At 41.3% G+C, this 17632-nt stretch overlaps 1 long non-coding RNA gene across 1 annotated transcript; it reads right to left on the bottom strand.

Moving 5' to 3' along the window:
* Positions 1-5767: 5767 nt before the first annotated feature.
* Positions 5768-11990, bottom strand: LOC143420280 (uncharacterized). Its single transcript, XR_013100087.1, has 5 exons — positions 11922-11990; positions 11338-11643; positions 11084-11252; positions 8843-9012; positions 5768-6060 (listed from the first exon to the last, which is right to left on the bottom strand). It is a non-coding gene; the product is annotated as an uncharacterized LOC143420280 (long non-coding RNA).
* Between the last annotated feature and the right edge of the window lie 5642 nt (positions 11991-17632).

Below are 17632 nucleotides of genomic sequence, written 5' to 3' on the forward strand. Positions count from 1 at the left end.
CCTCTATGTTTTCTTTCCTTGTCTCCTCACTGTATATAGTTTGACAAATGACTAAATTGCTGCTTCTGTTTCTAGCTCTAATCACTGCACACATGTACTTTTCCCACAGATTGTGGATTGCTCGGACACATCTGACACTTCCATCTCTTTGGTCAACCCTTCTGCTTTTTTTTTTCCTGTGGCCGAGTTGTGGCATTTATCATCATACACCTTTCCATTGCTTCAGTGATTGGGTTTGCAGTTGCAGCAACATTCTAGTCAACTTCTCATGTGTGATGTGAAAAGCTCCTGTGAGAACTCATTGACGAAGACACATCGTGCACTGGTGACACTACTCTTGATTTGAGGGTGCTGACCCCTAAAAAAGGTGTAGGCATTAAGGGTGGCAATGTCAAGAATGTACCACAGCACCATGGGTCCACTCTGTGTTTGATACTTGCGGATGTAGGTACCAACCATCTACTCCATGGTGTGTACACCTTCTTTGCCCTTGTGGTAAAATGTGATCACTCTTGTCTTTTTTTCCTTTCTGGTATTTTCATCAACCATTTTATTGTGACACATTATGCTCAGGAATACAACAGCTATGTGACATAGCTGACCATTGTAAAGTTTCCAATGAATCTAATTATGTCCCTACTATTGTAGGGACTCTGGTGTAGACTGAGGATCCTTCTCCTGGGGCCTGTTCTTCGTACCGCGCTAAGTGAGTTAGCTGGATTAGATTGTTGACGATTTCGCGTGATCCTGGATCGTTCGGTTCCCCGAAGCCCATCCGGGACTTGCTGTCATAGCAACAGAGCCGTAAGCGTAAACCTGCTGGGGAGCAGGTTTACTTTATGTAAACAGGATTAGATCGCGGCCACGCAGGTATGCCCGCGTCATTCATACGAAAGCAACAGCGATATTCCACCACTGTTTCACCATAAATAAATAACATCAATGTAACTAAAGACAATGCAGCACCTGATCCATTTATTGATTTCACACAGGTCATTTCCTAAAAAAGGGAAATGTACTATTAACATTCTATTACATGTATGTGATTATTACAGATTTAATTCATATTTCAGAGTAGCAATTGTAAATTACTTCGTGTAATCAAGATGAGAGACCACGGCTATAAAAGCGAAGGTGGATTTGGGAAGTCTGTCGCAGCCATGTCCTGTCCGTATACGCGAGCCACCCATTGCGGAAGGTGCAAGATTGATAAGGAGAGTCCTCAGAATCCAGCGTATATTGCGGGACAGACAGGATCCTTTAGCTCAGCGCGACAGTGTGCTCATAGAGAGATATCGATTTTCCCGTGAGGGTATTATTTACTTAACCAACTTGTTGACGAGGGGGTGCAGGACCACCACCTGTCTTTTTTTGCTCTGCCCTTTTCTTGGTTGCTGTTATAAACAAACAGATTATTCCAGGGTCTCTTTCCAAGAGACTAAAAGCAATATAAGTGATAAATATTACCATTCTGTAGAACATTCTTATATTTCACTTTTACCTGTTCCCATGTTCTAGTGGGTCTTGTCGTGGCTCTAATGTGAAAGAGGATAAAATATAACATATTATAATATAATGTAATATAATATTGGATAATATGGTGTGATATAATAAATCTACCCTACCGCCTACTGGTGTTGGCCAGAGGGGCCGATGGCGCGATATGGCAGCCTGGCTTCTGTCAGTCTGCCCCAGGGCAGCTGTGGCTACAACTGTAGCTGCCTCCACCAGTGTGTGAATGTGAGAGTGACTGAATAGTGGCATTGTAAAGCGCTTTGGGTGCCTTGAAAAGCGCTATATCAATCCACTCCATTATTATTGTTATTATTAAATTACGAGTTTAATTTGTCAGCAACTTCCTGCCAGCCCTCGCTCCTTGCTTTTGCAGCCTTTGCAGTGTTCCCTTGCGTTCTGATTAAACTCTGAAACTCCTGAAATCCCTCACTCAAGAGTTCTTGCTCTGCTGCCGAAAAATACCGAGCCGAGCGCGCTCCGTCGACATTTTCGCCGACCAATCAGAGGGTTGCCGATCAATGTTTCTACTATCGATGCGTAGCCCCTTTTACGACACCCAGTGATGTCACATTACTGCGTCCAGCTGTACTAATCGTCAACAGCAGGTGTGTTCGGGGAACCGGATTAGCGCGCTCACGGTTAGCGCGATGGTTTGGTCTTGGATGTTTCATTTGATCTTGGATGTAGTAAGCGACGTACGAAGCACAGGGCCCAGGAGACGGCATAAAGGCACAACAAAAACAAAGTTATCTGTGGTGATGTTATGCCCTGTGTTTCTGAATCTACTGCACAACCTCTTGACAATATTTCCCCTTTGATAGTTCTGAACCTTTTCTCCTGGTTATATTCCCATATAAACCATTCCATCTATTGCATAGGAGATGTGTGCATCACAAAACCAGAAGATGGCATGTAGTGAAGCTAATGCGTACGTTTAATAAGATCTTTAGTCACTCATCTCTGCTTCCCAGGTGTTTGTGGCTAATCTAAGATTTATATCACTTCCACCTTCTGACACTGTAAAGCCGATTGTGAGATCACTACTCCAGTCATCTTTCTGCTGAATTCTTTACATCAATAAATCATGTTCAATTCCTTCTAACAATCTCTCTGTATTGCACTGTCAGCTCCCATTGCGTTTACTGAATTGACCATGTGTGCGTTACAAACCCAGAGGATCTTAAGGCCATACTAGGGCTTGTCTGGCATGTACTGAAGAAACTTTCACTTCCCTCCCGATGGTGCAAGCTGTTTGTTTGCAGTGACACAATCACAGATGAATTGCTCTCTGAATGCTATCTGTTTATTGTTGCTGTGTAAAATAACTCTGTGAGACACTGTGGTCAACAAAATCCATAGTATTGACAGTCACAACTGACAAGAATTAAAGGTTCACATGAAATTTTATAGGAAATAAATGTGGGTCATTTTTAAACCACTTATAGAAGTTTAGGGTAGTAATACAAAAAGAGAAATTTTGTCAGATTTATAAAAGATAAGTCGAAAAATGTAAATGGCCTGATTTTAATAACATGCTTTTGAAGACTAGCTGAAATATGAAATAATAACAACTTTTCATTTGAAAGAATCCCTTATACATCTAAGAACTAATATATGGAGAGCTGTAATATGATATAATTAAGAAAAGAAAAACCCTCCACGGCATACAAAAAAGAACAAGAATACTGTTAGGTTTTGTATTGTTGATTGTCATTTATGCTTAGAAATATTTAACCATATATGCTTAGAGGTGTATAATCATTGTGTAGTGATAGGATGTGTGATCTTTAGCAGGCTGCAAAGGCTGGGTGTGTATTCCACACTGGAATGCACACCTACATCCTAGGAGCATGAGAGAGGTCGTACCTTGTCCTATTGTTTTACGGTAGGATTAACGTAGCTACGTCTGTTCTAGTCTAAGTGCTTTTTGTTTAGATGAACTGTTGGATTTTCCAGACCAGCAGGTTAAGGGAAGTTGTTTATGGGGTCACACTCTGACCCCCCCCCCCCCCCCACACACACACACACAGTATTCTTTGTTCACATGTATACCTATGTAAGATGTTATATGTTAATGACCCTATGCATGTTCATGTAACCACAATAAAAGGAGTGCTATGGGGAACCTGGCTGAGAGTCTGATGGAGGTCAAGTGGTGGAACGACACTTGGCTCCAGGCAGGTCTCCCTCATGCATGAGTAACATGAAGAACTTTGCCTACTTGGTGTTCAATGCTTTTGCTGTGTAATTATATTGTCTTCAACATTCCAGCGAATAGGTTCAAGCTACAAACCTATCAAATACTATGGAGGAAATTTATATCAGTGTTAAAGTGGGAACCCAAAGACTCGAATGGAAATACAGAAAGTTTCCACCGAGGTGCAAAACACTGGTTACACTCAAGAACAGGATGGCCAGATTAGGTTAAAAAATATTCACAGTTTTCGAAATAAAATATTTTCAGACAGATGAAACCAAGATGAACTTGCACCACAATCATGAGGCAAAAGTATAGATAAAGATAAGATAATAACTTAAGATGCATGCAGGATTATCTGCCAACCATGATGGGGGCAATGGTATGGTTTAGGTGTAGCATGAAACTGCATCTCTAGTATTTATTGACAATGTGACTGCAAATAGAACATACAAGTTTCTTGAAAACAAAGAAATGAGATAAGAAAGGCCGAGCTAGTCAAGCCATCAGAGCATGCTTTCAGTTATTACACACAAAACTGAAGGCATAAGAGACCCACAAACAAGCAGCAGTTGAAGGTGGCTGCAGTAAAGGCCTAGCAGAGCATGTCAACCACAGGAGGAACCACAGCTTTTCCCCTACCCGTTCTGATCTTGATCATATTCATGTCCTTGCATGTTTTGCTTCTTAAGCTTTACCAAAATAAATACTTTGTGTTTTATACACCAGTCTTGATTCAAACTCAAGTGGTTTTTTTTACATTTATTTTTAAGATTTTTACTCTGGCCTACAAGATGCTTATTCAAATACTTACGGTTTTCATTGTTATTATTGTATTAATCTGTGTATAAAATTATTATGCACATAATTAGGACTTTAATACACTTAATTGACATAAAGATCTAAAGAGTACTTTAATTATTAATGACGTTATCTTGTTAATTGATTAAGTGATTCAACAAAAACTGTATTAGTCATTTACTGACGGCAGAATTCACATCAATCAGACACAAAATTGAAAACCACTGAGAGGTGAATTTTGTTCCAGTGTCATTTTCTGCTACAATTCCTCAGGTCCTGTAGTAAATTTCTTGAACACATAACTTTCGTAGTTGCTTAACAGATAGTAGGCCACATAATTAAGACATTTGTTTGCAAAATATTGTGTGTCTGCTTTCTCACAGCACCTACAAACAGTGTCAGAACCCCACTGACCAACTTCCCCTATGTACTCTAATGTTCCCTTTTTACTCTGTCAGGAGTTCATCAGTGAAGTGAATCAGCAAAAAGCAGGCACTTTATCACTTTGAGTGGTTCGGTCAGAATGAAAACTATACAGTAACACTGCAGTAAATACAATTAAGCAGCAGACAGCTGATTGTTGATACCTGAGCTTAAGAGTTCCAAACAATAATTATCTTCTCTTGCGGATTCTTTAGTTACTGTGTTATGATATAACGCCACGAGATTTAAATCCCCTTTGTCTAATGGAATTAAGACTGAATAACTGACAGCTTGGTGAAATGTTTACTGTATGTTTAGTAGATTTTTAACATGTGCAGGTAATACCATGACTGCCAAATCCTGTTCATCTAAAAAAAAAATTGCAAAACTGCAGATTTAGACAAATTTACAGAGCAACTGGACAGTTTTGAAACACTTATGGCCAACGATAAAGTTCGTACTTCCCCTGTAATTAAATGGAATTTCAGTGCATTTCATTTGCAATTTTCATTTGCAATTACAGAAAATAAGGAAATTATTGAACTGTAAGTAATGTTAAGTACTGGGTAAGTCATTTTAATTTTTAAGTAATTTTCTGATAGTGTAGGGGAAAACGAACAATTATTACTCATCTTATAAGCATCTTGTCAGAGTACTTCTAAAAATGCAGTTAACTTGATCTGTTATGTGCTATTTGCAAAATATATGCAGCTTATTCTGTGTTGACCTGCTGTGTCTGTGTAAACTGGTGGACTGCACAAGTGTACTTCATTTTGTCAGTCTTGTCTTGAAAGGAAGGGAGGCTTAGCAGTTATTTCAGATGTTTACACTCAATATTTATTCAGATTTAATGGAAAGATAGATGTCTCATTAATGTTTTATTTTGGCCATGTTCTAGTGGTTGCTGACAGATCATTGATGCTGAGGCATCTTCTCATCCTCTTCCCTCATCTTTCCTGGGTTGGGTTTGAGACTTGGAGCCCAGTGTTGGGTCCATCTGATCCTCCCCCATGAACAGCACCTGCTCCTCTGTATTATCATTCTTGCCCTTCTGTTCATGGCCTGGCACCTTGGTCTCATCTTCTTTGCCCTTGGGCTCCTTGCTGGTCAGCCGAGTTGAGGTCCTGCTGGGCAGGACAAAAGACAAAATCTAAAGGTAATAGTAGCTTGAAAAACGAATTAATATCAGAGCACCAAATGTGATTGTTTGAATCAGTACAGGGTCATTTTCCTCCTCAGGCTCAGCTGAGGCTAATGCATCAGGTGAGGAAAAAACTGTCACATGTATAAATTTAATTTCTGTTCATATGATCTAATTATAATATAATAAGATATACTCATCATATACTCATCATATACTCATCATAAGATATACTCACTCCAAACACTCTAAACCAAGGCACAATGTACATTTCAAATTCCTTTAATTTTAAATATGTTTATATTGTCTATCCTGTAAAATAGTCAGATGTCTATTCACATTAATGTACAGAATTCACCTGCTTGCTGCTACTACTGCACATTCACCCAGTGTATATACTATATGTAGATATATATAATGTTCTTCCTCTACACCCCCCCCCCCCCCCAATTTTTGCACATGCCGAGGAGCGTGTCAGGCTACATTTCACTGTGTGTTATACTTGTATAACTATGCATGTGACAAATAAAGAACCTTGAACCTTGAACCTTGAATATACCAAGGAACTTGTTGATTTTAGTCAAATACATGTAATTTCAAATATTCTCAAGCATTTTTCACTTGTTTTCACTTGTTGAATTAAATTATTGTTTCTACACATTATTGTTGCAATTACACTTTTTGTACACACTTTACATTGTGGAGGTAAACATTACCATGTTTTCAGAGGCGGATGATGTCCTTCGACATCTGTTGGACAGTGCTCAGGGTATTTTATGAGTGTGTTGTGATCAGTGCCATCCTCTATGCTGGTGCATGCTCGGGCAGCAGGTTAAGAGTTGCAGATGCCAAAGGACTCAATAAACTGATCTGCAATGCCAGTAATGTTGTGGGGACGGAGCTGGAGCTCCCTTAGGGTGGTGTCTGAGAGGCGGATGTTATCAAAAATAAGGACAGTGCTGGATAATAACTCCCACCCACTCCATGACACGCTGGCTAGTCACAGGAGCACTGCAGTGAGAGACTGAGATTACAAAAAAGGACCACTGAAGAAAAGAAATCATTCCTGCCTGTTACATCTCCCTGTACAACTCCCCCATCTAACACACCGTACACACTCCAATAGTTACACCCTTTTGCACATGCTTTACAGTAAAATAACAAATGACAAAGTTTCGCAGGTTAGAGTAAAATGTCCATCATATATACTTCACCTCTGAAATATTCTTGAAAGTTATAATTGAGCGATTTGTACTGAAATGTTCTGAAATGTTTAAACTTTGTAATATATTGTATTAATCTACTGTAATCCACATCATTTCCTTTGGGATTATTAAAGTATCCCAATTCTGATTATCTAAAACTAAAAAAGACAAAGAATGGTAAATGGCCTGTATTTATATATTGCTTTACTAGTCCCTAAGGACCCCAAAGCGCTTTACATATCCAGTCATCCACCCATTCACACACTGGTGATGGCAAGCTACATTGTAGCCACAGCCACCCTGGGGCGCACTGACAGAGGCGAGGCTGCCGGACACTGGCACCACCGGGCCCTCTGACCACCACCAGTAGGCAACGGGTGAAGTGTCTCGCCCAAGGACACAACGACCGAGCCTGCCCAAGCCGGGGCTCGAACCGGCAACCTTCCGATTACAAGGCGAACTCCCACAATCGCCCCAGAAGAAATAAGTTTATCTATTTCATGTTTGTGTATTTTGTTACATTTAGTGAGCCAGTGACATTCATTATCCAAGTTGTAGCTGACCTTAATACCATTTTAGATTAAAAACCAGAGATGGGTAAAAACCTTTCCAGGCTGAAAATTGAATTTGAGGTTTTATGCATCACTTTTCTGTAAGGGAAATTGCTTCAATTTTTTTTTTAAACATTATTAAAAAAAATTCTTCACATTTACAAATCTGTTGTATGCTTTCATGACTGTGGATTACAATTTTACAACTTAGAAAATGAAATAAGTTTATAATAGGAGTGTGAATGATCATTATTCCGTATTATCAACAGGCAAAACTAATTTTGCTTTGGGCTCTGACTCTTTCAGCTCTCTGAGGCCATCCCAGGCATTTTTTGTGATCTGTATCACATACTAATGTTTCAAGAATTAGTGAACATATGAAACATTCACACAATTTTAGACCAAACTTTGAACCTAACCCACTGTGGACCAGCTTATGTTAACCATGAATATCTTTGGTGATCTGGGCAGAATAAAACATCATCTTCAAGACACTGAAAACTGACTTTAAGCTCAACATACCACACTACCCTTTGTAATACACCTACCCAGGATTTACTGTGTCACAAAACCCTTACTGAGAATTCTGTGACTGTACTGCAAACACAAAGCATGTAGTTTTTCAACAACCGAGCAACCCAATTTTGGTGGCTATTGTCAAAGTTGGCAGACAGGAGCCAACATGCAGGACTCAGAAAACAAGAAACAAACTTAAAATCAGCTTTAATTACAAGACAGATCAGGAATAACAAACCCCAAAGTACTACTTTTCGGAGAAAAAAAACCCCCTATAGCAAGGCAGGGCACCAGTAGATAAATAGTGTATGAACATGATGATAAGAAAACTAATTTTAAAAATGCTACAGTATTTGGAGGTTTTGAGTCTTCTGCTGAAACTTCCTGAGTTTCATGTAAACTAGTTCGTTATTGGACAGCTGCGACATCTATTTATACACTTTAACAGTTACCTAAAAACAAAAGATGTGAGAGCAGACATGTTGACTTTCACCTGTGCATACACTGTATCCTCCTGCTGTCCTTTGTCCTGATCTGATGCTTCATTTCTCAGCACAGAGAAGCTGATCTCTCCATAATGGATGCTTTCAGGAGCAAAGTGAAGGAGGAGATGAAAGCAGCACAGCGGGAGGTGAAACGCTGCCTGAGGGAAGCAGAGGACACCTACAGGAGGAAGGTGGAGCAGAAGTTGGAGAGGAACAATATGAGGGAGGTCTGGAATGGTGTGAAAACCATCACAGGCCACAACACCAAGAAAGGCACAGTGGGGGGGACTGTGGAGAAGGCAAACGAACTCAACAACTTCTTCAACAGGTTTGACCAGCCCACAACCCCCCCACCCTCACCCTCACCTTCACTACAGAGTCCTCTCCCCACTCTCCTGCCTCCCTCGCTTCCCCCCCTTCCTGACACCATGACACCCCCCTCCTCCAATCCCTCTCTCAGCAGCAAGACATCTCCCCCCCTCCCCTCCTCCCAAACATCTCCCAGTGTCACAGTGGATCAGGTCAGGAGGCAACTGAGGAAGCTTCGCCCCAGAAAGGCAGCAGGCCCAGACAAGGTGTGTCCTAGGATGCTTAAGGCGTGTGCTGCTGAACTTGGGGAGCCGCTACAACGAGTCTTCAACCTCAGTCTGCGACTGGGGAGAGTGCCCGCCCTATGGAAGACATCCTGCATCGTCCCGGTCCCCAAAAAGAACCGGCCCAATGAGCTGAATGACTTCCGACCGGTGGCACTGACGTCACATTTTATGAAGACTCTAGAGCGGCTCTTCCTCAACCTCCTCCGACCACAGGTACAACATGCCCAGGACCCACTACAGTTTGCATACAAGGCGGGTGTCGGAGTGGAGGATGCCATCCTGTACCTCCTACACAGAGCCCACTCACACCTGGATGGGGGAAAAGGCACGGTCAGGATACTGTTTCTTGACTTTTCCAGTGCCTTTAATACCATCCGGCCCTGTATGCTTCAGGAAAAACTGAACAGGATGGAGGTGGACCCCTGCCTGGTGGCTTGGATCTCCGACTACCTCACCGACAGACCACAGTACGTCAGGCTGAAGGACATCACGTCTGACACCGTGGTCAGCAGCACAGGAGCACCACAGGGAACTGTGCTGTCCCCTCTTCTCTTCACCCTGTACACCTCTGACTTCTGCTACAACTCTGAATTATGCCACATTCAGAAGTTTGCAGATGACACAGCCATCATGGGGTGTATCTGGGATGATCAGGAAGAGGAGTACAGAAGTCTGGTGAGGAACTTTGTCGCATGGAGTCACACAAACCACCTGCAACTCAACACCTCAAAGACTAAGGAACTGGTTGTGGACTTCGGGAGGTCTAGAGCAGGTCCACTGCCGGTTCAGATAGAGGGGGAGGAGGTGGAGGTGGTCAACAAGTACAAGTACCTCGGGCTGTGGGTGGACAATAAACTGGACTGGTCATGCAACACAGAGCACCTGTATAAAAAAGCCCAAAGCCGACTGTACTTCCTCAGGAGGCTGAGGTCTTTTAACATCTGCAGGAAGCTCCTGAGGATGTTTTACCAGTCAGTGGTTGCTGGAGTCCTTTTCTATGCTGTGGTGTGCTGGGCGAGCAGCACAGCAAAGAGGGACTCATCCAGGCTGGAGAAACTGATCAGGAGGGCTAGCTCTGTGGTCGGCATGAAGCTGGACACTCTGGTGACAGTGGCAGAGAAAAGGACATTAAAGAAACTGATGGACAATGCCAGGCATCCTCTGCACACGGCCATAAACAATCAGAAGAGTCTGTTCAGTGACAGGTTGCTTCTCCCCAAGACAAGAACTAACAGACTTAAAAACTCCTTTGTCCCACACGCCATCAGACTGTTTAACTCCTCTCTGGAGGGGAGAGGGAGGGGAAACAGGAGGACAAAGGAGGGGGGAACAACTAAGCTGTAGTGCCTCTTCACCTCACTGTACAATACCTTGTGCAATACTTTTTGTAAATAGTCAACAGTGCAATAGACTCAATACTTGAAATGTGCAATTCACTTGTATTTTTATTTTTTATTCCTATTTATTCTATTTATCCCCTTTGTATATTTTATTTATATTTGTCTCTGTATTTATATATATGTGTGTGTGTGTGTGTGTGTGTGTGTGTGTGTGTGTGTGTGTGTGTATATATATATATAACAATTCTGTAACTGTAACTTCGGTCGTTGCTGTGCTTTTTTTTTGGAAGTCGAATTTCCCAGAGGAACCCACCCGAGGGATTAATAAAGTTCTATCTTATCTCTTATCTTCTTCTTCTTCTGATTTACTTGCTGGCTGCTGACGGGAGGTTTGGCTCTGCTGGAGCAGGTCAGGTTCACCCAGCTGCCTGCTGACACCAAAGCTGATGGACTGATGGATGCTGAGGTGTCTTTAGGAGAATCTGGAGAAAAAAATAAGAAAGTCATATCCCACAAATCATGTTGTCCTATAGGATTCAGTTCAACAATAAACTCTGATTGTCTTACATGAAACATTGAGAGTCTCTTCTGTCTCTGCTGTCTTGGTGTCGTTTCCTTGGTTCACAGGATATCTGGCAGAGCAGTTGATCTTCTTTCCATCATGTGTGTCTGACAGAGTGATGTTCTGCTGGATTTTAGTTGTAAAGCTTCCATCTGTGTTTTGCTCTATTTTGTTGTGAGAGTCTTGTGTGAGATTCCAGGTGAGTTGAGGAGGGGAGTGTGGACAGGGAGTGAGAGCTGAGCAGGTTATAGTGACAGACTCCTTCTCCTTCAGATCACCTGGGATTGTAATATTGGGCCTCCAAGGAGAATCTGTGGTTTCATATCAAACACAGTTTGATAAATCAATAATGTGAAAAGATGTAGCTCAGTGTGGATTGTTGAAAGCTTTCATAACATATTGAAATTGTTTGTAATCAGGAACATAAATGTATATCTAAACACAATTATGACAAATTAGTTTAGGACATGTGTTTATTTTTTCTCCAACAGTAGACAGTTTTCCTTCAGTATACAATGTGTGACTTTGTAAAGTTTCTCTATCTGCACTGATTTGTCAGACTATAAATGACTGAAATGAGACGGCTCACTTGGAATAAAGAGGAGACTCAGTAACATGATGTCTGTCATGATGTTCAAAGACTGGACTGTCATCACCTGGAAAAATATATATAAAAAGAAATCCATTATTACACAAATATAAGATCAAACTAGAAATTCGCTTTTTATAAGGGGTTTAGTTTTATATATATATATATATATATATATATATATATATATATATATTAGGGGTGCAACGATATTCGTATCGATATTGAACCGTTCGATACAGTGCTTTCGGTTCGGTACGCATATGTATCGAACAATACAAAATTTTTAATTTATTTAATCAACTTTCCTTCTGACGATGCTGTCTGTGTTGAGCGCTCAGTGGATCTGCACTCGACAGTGCAGCCTAGGCGGAGCAGTCGAGTGCAGATTCACTGAGCGCAGGGCAAGCTAGCGAGACAGAAGTTAAGCTCTCCTTGCAACATGGCAAATTGAACCTCCCCCATCCTCATTCAGATCTGGCGTTTGGAACTATTTTGGTTTTCATGTGACGTATGACCCTGAAGGTAAGCGCGTCATGGACTAAAGTAAAACAGTATGTTGGATGTGCCACACAATGCTCAATTACATGGGTGGGAGCTAGTGTGTTAGCGCAGTTAGCTCGTTAACGTGTTGGCCGTCCAGCCCCACGCTCAGGGCGATCCGCGGTAGCTCGTTAACGGAGATTTGCCGTGTTGTGGCGTTAACGTCATTTCAGATTAACGCTGACAGCACTAGTGGGAACACAACGAATATGACTGCACATTTACTCCGACATCATCCTAGTGCAAAGACAAGTGGAAGCCGACAAAAACAACAAGCACGCATGCTCCAAACTTTACCTGAGTCATTTAGACAGCCGTTAGCACATGATTCTCCTCATGGGGACCTGGTATGTTTAATATGCTGCTGAGATAGCTCAGAAGAAGCGTATAGTATAGCTTTTATTTTGGAAAGAGACATTTCTCTGTAATAAACTCTCTTTTCCAAAGATGAGTGATTCCTCAATCAGATACAGGGCTCGCAAAATTTTTCCAGTCGGGCTACCAAAATCTCTCTCTTCCCTGCCCGTCGGGCTATTGTAGGAAGAAAAATATATGTCAATGCTTTTGCATTCTTTCAGAAATGTAGCTGGGTAATTATGTCATTGGCATCGGTGAGCCACTGTCAATATGTGACATATTGAAGTCGCGTTTGAATTTGCGCTTGTTTTTTGCTTTCACTTTGCAATCGCGTGAACTGTGTATAGAGAGCGACAGTACTGATTGGTGAGTGACGATCATTTGCGCACCAATTCCTCTGACATCGTCTTATTAATCGTTAGCTTACTATGCAAACATGACAAGTGAAATCTCCCGCAGCTTAAACATGTGAGAGGTTGATCGCGCAGAGAATCGCTGAGTGTTATGTGTGTAAAAGCAGCAGGATATATATTTTAGTTCTGCTGAGCCAAATAAGACAGGTCAGGGTGAAGAAGTGACAGCCAAAGAAAAGCTTACCACAAAACGGAAAAGTTATGACAAATCAGACTATAAGGCAAAAAGAAAGTGCAGCTTTATGGTTTCATGGACAAAAGAATTTCTGTGGCTGCAATATGACGAGCTATATAACCGGGGCTGCACATAAGTGGTCCGCAGGTGCGCATTCGCTGTCAAAATAAAAAATGCGCACAAGATAAGAAGTTGCAACGCGTGTTTGCGTACATAAGATTTTCAGGAGGAGGACAGACATTTGTTTAGAACTCTTAAAGATGTTGAAGAAGCTCCTTTAAGCAATTACTTTGGTGTTCCTCCACCTCCAAAGAAATGTCAGAAGGAGTCTGAACCACAAAAGAAGCGCGTATTCTTGGAAAAGTAGTTGCAGGAGGTGAGCTGGCTTCAAACAAATGATGAACGCACAGAGATGTGGTGCAGAATGTGCCGTGAAAATTTAATAAATGACAAATTAAAAAGGCATGAACATTTTTTTTGTATCGAAAAAATATCGAACCGTGACACCAAAGTATCGAACCGAACCGAACCGTGAATTTTGTGTATCGTCGCACCCCTAATATATATATATATATATATATATATATATATATATATATATACACACAATTATTAAAATGTAAAAAATGATCAGACTGCTACAGAGGAGAAACGACAAAGTAAAAGTCAGTGTGTCATTTCAGCAGAAACAGAGCGACTGAAACACATCTCTGTTTAGATGTTTCAATGACAAAGCAAACCGACCTGTGATGTTTTTGGTTTTCTGTCTTTTTTTATTCACTCAGTCTGATTTTTATGTTCCTATCATGCACTCTGCTCTCACTTTAGAAGCATCCGCTTCTGCCTTCCTACCTCCTCTAGATTGACTTGACCCACTCACACACTAACCTTTTTCTCATTCACATTTGTATTTGTATCTCAGATTTTCTGTGTTCTTCTTTGTCCTGCAGAAACGTACATACACATTGTGTACGTACACAGGTTACAGAAAATGTGTCTGCAACTTGCTGTTGATGTACTTCCTCATTTTGTTTAAATGTTTCTGCTCGTATTTAATGAGTCATTCTTCATTTGAGCCACTAGATAATACCAGTATTATTTATTGTCAGCAACTATAGCTAAAAATATGTAAGTAAAACACAATAGAGTGGTTGAGTACCATGAGCCTTTTTCATTGTTTTGTTCATTTTGTTTTTTTTAATACTCTGAGCTGTGTTTGCTCTCCTGGTGTCAGGGCTCTGTGTGCAGGCGGATGGAGATGAGGATCCAAATGCGAGACTCGGACACTGAATACAACTCAAAACCTCAGTATCACTCCCTCCAGTTAATACACGACACCACGGTTCTTCATTCACAGATGGATTTATTCTTCTGTCACACTTCTCCTCAGAAACACCATAAAATCCACCGTCAAACTGTTATTACATAAAAGTACAGAATGACCAACATAAATATTACAAATAAACATTTAAACCCAAGTTAACAAATACGCGATAAACAAACACAGTTAACGTACCTCGCTGGCTGCACGTAACCGTGAGGGAATGAGTCCGCTTCAGGAACAAAACTTAACAAAAATAATTCCCAATTTCTTCTTCTTTGCAGCTTTCTTTTACTTTAAACTGCTTATTTATTCCTTCTTCTGCCTTAGTTAACTTATTAACTTAGCTTCTTGCACATGCTTTTTACTTCCCTTTACGTCACTTAAAAAGGCCTGTGTGCAACACAGAATGAACCTTAGTTCCTACCCCAAAAGGAACAATAAATAAAGAAAATAAATAACATAAATGAACACAATAAATTAAACAAACTGACATAATTTACATTTATGGCAGTTAAACTCCCACCAAATCTCAACTTGAGATTTCTTCACAGATTTGCATCTTCAAGTTATAAGCATTTAGTTTAACACATGCTTATTCTGCTTCAACAAGTAGTACTATTTTTTGCACTGGCCTTTCAAGATAAACTGGCCTAGTTGTGCGTTTTCCCTGTTTGTCCAAAGTTGAGTCACTAACCAACAGCTTTACCTTTCTGACCCTTCCATCAGAGCTGGGGTACACCTCCGTGACTCTTGCTAGTCTCCAGTGATTTCGCGGAGCACTGTCCTCTTGAAGAATAACAATGTCATTGACATTGGTGTTCCTTTTATCCCCATGCCATATCTGTCTTTGCTGGAGATTAAGAAGGTACTCCCTCCTCCACCTTGTCCAAAACTCATTCGCCAAGAACTGCACCTGACGCCATCTCTTACGCAGGTATAAATCTTGACTCACGAACTGACCCGGAGGTGGCAATATGATGTTAGACTTCATCAGAAGAATGTGATTTGGTGTGAGCGGTTCAAGACTTGTTGGATCATTCAGGTGCTCTGTTGTCAGCGGTCTGCTATTTATAATAGCCATCACTTCATACAAAAAAGTCCTAAGTGAGGCGGTGTCAAGTCTTTTAGCAGACTGATCAAGAATTGCTGTTAGAACACTTCTGATTGTCCTTATTTGCCTCTCCCAAATTCCTCCCATATGGCTTGATGATGGGGGATTCATTACAAACTCACAGCCATATTCCTTCACCTGCTCATGATCCCAGTTCTTCATTGAGTCCATGAACTCTCTTTTTGCACCCACAAAGTTGGTACCTTGATCACATCTCAACTGCCTTACATTCCCACGTATTGCAATGAATACGCGCAATGCATTGATGAAGGCATCTGAACTGAGGTCATCAAGCATTTCGATATGTACAGCTCTGCAACACATACAAGTGAAGAGAAGACCATACTTCTTCAGTTCCTTTCTTGCATCCCTCACATAGAATGGTCCAAAGCAATCCATGCCACAATATGTGAATGGAGGGGTCATTTCCATTCTCTCCTCTGGCAAGTCTGCCATTTTTGGATCTTGTGTGTTCCTTCTATACTTTCTGCATGTGACGCACTTAAAGATATGTGAGGCAACTGCACTGCTGCATCCAATGACCCATATCCCATTAGATCGCAACTCATTTACAGTCATACCTCTTCCTTGATGCTGTACTTTCTCATGATAATGCTTGATCAATAAAGAAGACACGTGACTTGTTTTTGGCAGAATAGCAGGATGTTTAACATGTGTATGAAGATCACTTCTTGTTAAGCGTCCGCCTACTCTCAGCACACCCTGCTCATCCAAAAATGGACTTAATTTGCATAGCTTGTTTGCTTTGTCTTTGGATTTTACGTCCTTGGATTGCTGTAAATTCTTGATTTCACTGCTGAATACTTCTGTTTGGACCAATCTGATTAGGAAAAGTTCAGCTTGTTGTCTTTCCTCAACACTTGTACTTCCATTGAGTTTGGGACTAAGACCCTTAACTTGCTTAGCATGACGTTTAAGACAAGCAATAGCCTTAACAACTCTTTTCCAGTCAGAAAACTTAGTCAGGCGGTCCAACAATGTTCTATTTATCCTTGCGCTGGTGTTGAGCACCTGAGCCCTTCGAAGTTCTGGATCAGTATCACTAACCTCTCCCACCTTAGCATCTCTTGTGGGTAGCTCCCTTTCCCACAGAAAGTCTGGGCCAGTGAACCAATTTGAAGCAACGAGCCGATCTGCCGATAACCCTCTCGAAGCATGGTCCGCCGGATTGTCTTCGGACTGCACATGATACCACTGGTTGACATCTGTGGTGGCTTTGATTCTCTGGATCCTATTTGCCACGAAAACATGAAAGCGTCTGGCATCATTATTAATGTACCCGAGAACAACCTTTGAATCAGTCCAATAATATTCCTTAAGGTTGTCTATTTCGAGCTCATGTTTTAAGATGGCACCCATCTTCGCAGCAACCACTGCTGCAGACAACTCAAGCCTTGGAACTGTTGTGACCTTAGTGGGGGCAACACGTGCTTTCCCCATGACAAGTGAGCAGTGTACGCTGCCATTAGAGTCCACTGCTCTTAGATAAGTGCACTCCCCATAACCTGTGAAGCTAGCATCTGAGAAGTGATGTAACTCGTACTGCTTGACATCTATGAAGCTTGCTGGTATGTAGCACCTCTTAATCTTTACTTGACACAAGTTATGGAGATCTTGTAACCATGACTGCCACTGTGATCTGCACTCCTCTGAAAGTGGTTCATCCCAACTAGCTTTCTCTCGACTCAACTGTTGCAAGATCAACTTCCCACGCAAAACAAACGGTGCTACGAAACCCAAAGGATCGTAGATGGAAGCTACTGTGGA

The sequence above is a fragment of the Maylandia zebra genome, linkage group LG9, assembly GCF_041146795.1.
Source record: "Maylandia zebra isolate NMK-2024a linkage group LG9, Mzebra_GT3a, whole genome shotgun sequence".
Classification (NCBI taxonomy): Eukaryota; Metazoa; Chordata; class Actinopteri; order Cichliformes; family Cichlidae; genus Maylandia; species Maylandia zebra.